At 40.2% G+C, this 5,681-nt stretch overlaps 1 pseudogene; it reads left to right on the top strand.

The window, feature by feature from the left end:
• The window catches only part of LOC112078403 (NLR family CARD domain-containing protein 3-like), a 36,714-nt pseudogene extending 32,385 nt beyond the window's left edge, over window positions 1-4,329 (top strand).
• Window positions 4,330-5,681: the final 1,352 nt, after the last annotated feature.

Genomic DNA, 5,681 nt, shown 5'->3' with positions numbered 1-5,681 from the left:
GATAAAACCTACAGTACTACTGATTTCACTGAGAGTGAGGCAGATATATATTATTACTGTATAAAACCTAGCAGTACTACTGATTTTCTCTGAGAGTGAGGCAGATATATATTAATTCTGTGTAAAACCTAGCAGTACTACTGATTTCACTGAGAGTGAGGCAATATACAACATTTTGCAATAAAACATTATTATTTGTCTCTCTGAAATGAAACCATCAAGTGAAAGATTTTTAAACAAATACATGTCTGTCACTGAACAACCCCATGCCATGATTAGATAGGAAAAAAACACACCAATCTCTTTCGTAATTTCTTTAAACAATAAAAGCTAATTTACGAACATTTCTTGAAAGTGATATATAGCGTTTTGAATGAAACTTTTCTTTATGTTTCCCCATCAGAGCTCAGATTAGATGAGAGATGTAATGTTTGTCTCTGTTATGTTGAAGCCCAATCAAGCAGAGAGACCAGCCTCCCCTGTTCCCAGCTGTGTGTCCATGAAGAGTGACTGGTCTATGGATCCCCTAGAAACTTTAGAGAGAGAGACTTTTCTACTGAACAAAGGTAGAAAAACTCATGGGTCATGGTCAGTGAGTTAAACAACACTGTCTTTAGTCATTTCTCTCCCATTTCCCCATTTATTTTTGTTGCTTTCATAATCCATAGGCTAATCATTTTGTCCATTTTCATAGTCCTGAAACAATATTAAACAAACACAACATTCCCTGTGCTGTGTGTGTGTGTGTGTGTGTTGTGTGTGTGTGTGTGTGTGTGTGTGTGTGTGTGGTGTACTCCCTGGATGAGGAGATGTAATCTCATGTTTTGTCCACAGAAACCAACAGGAGAGATCAGAGTCAGAGATTCTCAGTGGTCAGTCTTCCCAGAGTCATCAAACAGACCTGGCCTCCATATTCAGTGTATGTGGTCCTGTTATGTACATTTGTTTTTGTTTACCTCAAGCAAAGTTGATCTGTCAATCATTCATTATAATGTGTTGATGAGAAAGCATTTCTTCTCTTTCTTGCTTATTATTTACTTGATTTATTTCAGTTGCTTGAAGAGAAAATTATTACATTTTTGAAGAACGAGCTGAAGATGTTCAAGAGAAATCTTTAGTCCAGAACTCCCAGAAGGCTTTGAGAGTCAGAAGCAGGATGAGGAAGTGGTGGATGCTGAAGATGAGAAGCAGGAGAGCAGTGCCAGAGAGGGGCTCTGAAGATCACACTGCACGTCCTGAGGAAAATGAACCAGAAGGAGCTTGCTGACACACTGGAGAAAAGTAAGATCTGTCTGCCTCATGTTGAATGCTGTTTTATAACATTTAAAGCTCTAGCTAAAGTACAGCTAAAGTAGCTGTGTAACTCAATGATATTGTAGCAGCTTAACACAACACCTAGTGACCTCATCAAGTAGCAGCAGGGATGTGTTGTGGTGATTCATTTAGAGAGAGAGAGAGAACATTAATAATACCATCAATAATACCAATAATAATATAATCATTCACACCAGTCTGTAATGCATTATGAAAGCATTTACACATTTATACAGTCAGTTAAGATAATAAATTATTATAATGCTATAAAACTTTATAACAGTCCTTCAATACTGTAGGCATTAAAACAGACGTAATATTAATATCCTCTGTGTTATTTCTTCATTCAGATGAGCTTGCTGTGATTTGCCAACGTGAACTCAAATCTAATCTAAAGAAGAAGTTTCAATGTGTRTTTGAGGGGATCGCTAAACAAGGAAACCCAACACTTCTCAATAAGATCTACACAGAGCTVTACATCACAGAGGGTGGAACAGGAGAGGTCAATAATGAACATGAGCTGAGACAGATTGAGACAACAACCAGGAAACAAGCAAGACCAGAGACTGCAATCAAATGTAACGACATCTTCAAATCCTTAACAGGACAAGACAAACTTATAAGAACTGTGCTGACGAAGGGTGTCGCTGGCATTGGAAAAACAGTCTCTGTGCAGAAGTTCATTCTGGACTGGGCTGAAGGAAAAGCAAATCAGGATGTCCAATTTGTATTTCCATTCCCTTTCCGGGAGCTGAATTTGATGAAAGGGGAAAAACACACTTTGATTGAACTCCTCAATCACTTCTCAATGGAAACCAAACAATCAGGAATCTCCAACTACGACAAGTACAAAGTTCTGTTCATCTTTGATGGTCTGGATGAGTGCCGACTGCCCCTAGACTTCCAGAAGAACAAGATCTGTTGKGACGTCACAGAGTCAACCTCMRTGGATGTTCTGCTGACAAATCTCATSAAGGGAAATCTGCTTCCCTCTGCTCTCCTCTGGATAACTACCCGACCTGCAGCAGCCAATAAGATCCCTTCAGGGTGTGTTGACCAGGTGACAGAGGTACGAGGCTTCAATGACCCACAGAAGGAGGAGTACTTCAGGAAGAGATTCAGTGATGAGGACCTGGCCAGCAGAATCATCTCACACATAAAGACATCAAGGAGCCTCCACATCATGTGCCACATTCCAGTCTTCTGTTGGATTTCTGCAACAGTCCTTGAACACATGCTGAAACATAAGAGAGAAGAGATGCCCAAGACTCTGACTGAGATGTACACACACCTTGTGGTGTTTCATACCAAACAGAAGAATGAAAAGTATCYTGGGAAAGAAGAGACAGRTCCACACTGGAATAAGGAGAGCATTCTGTCACTGGGAAAACTGGCTTTTCAACAGCTTGTGAADGGCAATCTGATTTTCTATGAAGAAGACCTGAAAGAGGCTGGCATTGATGTCAATGATGACTCAGTGTACTCAGGATTGTGCACACAGCTCTTTAAAGAGGAATGTGGGCTGTACCAGGACAAGGTGTACTGCTTTGTACATCTGAGCATTCAGGAGTTTCTGGCTGCTGTATATGTGTTCCTCTCATTCATCAACAACAATGAGAATCTAATGGCCGAACCGCAATCAACGTACAGGAACGTTTCTGCGCTGTTCAGAGACAAGCCTAAAGTTACTGTCTACAAGAATGCTGTGGATAAAGCCTTACAAAGTGAGACGGGAAACCTGGACCTTTTCCTCCGCTTCCTTCTGGGCCTCTCACTGGAGTCCAATCAGAAGCACTTACGAGGTCTTCTGACAAAGACAAGAAGCAGCTCAMAGASCCATGAARAAACAGTSAAGTACATCAAGGAGAAGATCGGGGAGAATCCCTCTCCAGAGAGGAGCATCAATCTGTTCCACTGTCTGAATGAACTGAATGACCATTCTCTAGTGGAGGAGATCCAAAGMTACCTGAGMTCAGGAAGTCTCTCAAAACCCAAMCTSTCACCTGCACAGTGGTCAGCTCTGGTCTTTGTGTTGCTGACTTCAGAAAAGGAGCTGGATGTGTTTGACCTGAAGAAATACTCCAGATCAGAGGAAGGTCTTCTGAGGCTGTTGCCAGTGGTCAAAGCCTCCAGAGCTGTTCTGTGAGTAAATAAAATGACATTTAAGAACTAATCATCAGGAAGAAATATCCAGTGTAGAGAAAAATATGTATTATAATATGTATATAATTTTATGTTGAAAAACATATTTAATCAGTGCATTTTCACATTAGTATAACATTATGACCATACAATTCTCGGAGAAGGAAGATGAATCTATATGTTGTTTGGGAGAATAAACCAAATGCATCTGCCATTGTCCTTCTACACTACTCGTTAAATTAACAGTGTGTTTGTGAAGTCATGATGATCTCTTTGTCAGGCTGTCAGGCTGTGGAGTCACAGAGGAAGGCTGTGCTTCTCTGGTCTCAGCTCTGAGGTCAAACCCCTCACACCTGAGAGAGCTGGACCTGAGTAACAATGACCTGAAGGATTCAGGAGTGAAGCTGCTCTCTGCTGGACTGGGGAATCCCCACTGTAAACTGGAGACTCTGAGGTCAGTATTCCTGTAGTTGGTCAACAAGTGATAACTGTTCACCAGATCCACATGTGTTTACCAGGCACACATAGTCCACACCATNTAAACCAAATGCATCTGCCATTGTCCTTCTACACTACTCGTTAAATTAACAGTGTGTTTGTGAAGTCATGATGATCTCTTTGTCAGGCTGTCAGGCTGTGGAGTCACAGAGGAAGGCTGTGCTTCTCTGGTCTCAGCTCTGAGGTCAAACCCCTCACACCTGAGAGAGCTGGACCTGAGTAACAATGACCTGAAGGATTCAGGAGTGAAGCTGCTCTCTGCTGGACTGGGGAATCCCCACTGTAAACTGGAGACTCTGAGGTCAGTATTCCTGTAGTTGGTCAACAAGTGATAACTGTTCACCAGATCCACATGTGTTTACCAGGCACACATAGTCCACACCATATGTGTTTGCACAGCGAAGCTTACAGTTTTACATTTGGTGCTATGATCCAGAATTTTTAACTGTGTGTCCAGTGTGTGTGTGTGTCCAGTGTGTGTGTGTGTCCAGTTTGTGTGTCCAGTGTGTGTGTGCGTGGGGGTACACATATGTCACTAAAGGAACTCACACACACACACACACACACTCGGGCTGGGCGATATGGCCAAAATATCTCTGTATTAAAAAAAAAAATGACGGTATGATGGTTTTTGACGTATTTTTCATTTTTGAATTGTAAAAGTTGTACATTTGCTTTATGAGTAGTGTGGCAGGGCGGCAACACAAGTGATTTCAATGAGTCTTTCTCCATTCTGATTGGTTTATACTTTACAATTCAACTTCAACCAAAACAAATGTCATCACTTTTATCATATCTTCATTTTCTGCACTCAATTGCAGTTATGGAAAAAGTACCCAATAGTCATACTGAGAAAAAGTACAGATACTTTAATAGAAATTTACTCAAGTAAAAGTGAAAGTCATCGAGTAAAATACTACTTGAGTAAAAGTCTAAATTATTTGGTTTAATTAAGTATCAAAACTGCTGCGGCAGATAGTTGAGTGGTTGGAGCGCTGGGTCAGTAACTGAAAGGTTGCTGGATTGAATCCCGAGCTGACAAGATAATAATCTGTCGTTCTGCCCTTGAGCAAGGCAGTTAACCCACTGTTCCTGGTAGGATGTCATTGTAAGTAAGAATTTGGTCTTAACTGACTTGCATAGTTAAATAAAGGTTACATTAAAATATAAAGTAATTTATGAAATGTACTTAAGTATCAAAAGTAAAAGTATAAATAATTTCAAATTCCTTATATTAAGCAAACCAGACGGCACCATTTTATTGTATTTTTTATTTTACGGATAGCACGGGGCACACTCCAACACTCCAACACTCCACCACTCCAATAATTTACAAACAAACCATTTGTGTTTAGTGAGTCCTCCAGATAAGAGGCAGTAGGGATGACCAGGGATGTTCTCTTGATAATTGGACCATTTTCCTGTCCTGCTAAGCATTCAAAATGAGTACATTTAGGTGTCAGGGAAAATGTAAAAAGTCAGTATTTTCTTCAGGAATGTACTGAAGTAAAAGTAAAAGTTGTCAAAAATAAAAACAGTAAAGTAAGTAGTACTTGAATGTATTTTTACTTAAGTACTTTACACCACTGCTCAATTTAGATAATTTCCCCGTAGGGCTGCACGATATGGGCAATTAATCTAGGACTTATTTTAACCAAATATTGCATTTGCGATTTGACTTGCCAATTAGAGCAAAACTGTTGGAATCATGGAAATAGAATGACTAT

Source organism: Salvelinus sp. IW2-2015, unplaced genomic scaffold, assembly GCF_002910315.2.
Source record: "Salvelinus sp. IW2-2015 unplaced genomic scaffold, ASM291031v2 Un_scaffold5639, whole genome shotgun sequence".
NCBI classification, from domain to species: domain Eukaryota; kingdom Metazoa; phylum Chordata; class Actinopteri; order Salmoniformes; family Salmonidae; genus Salvelinus; species Salvelinus sp. IW2-2015.
The sequence above is the reverse complement of the archived record's forward strand: the minus strand, read 5'-3'. Positions and strand labels throughout refer to the sequence as shown.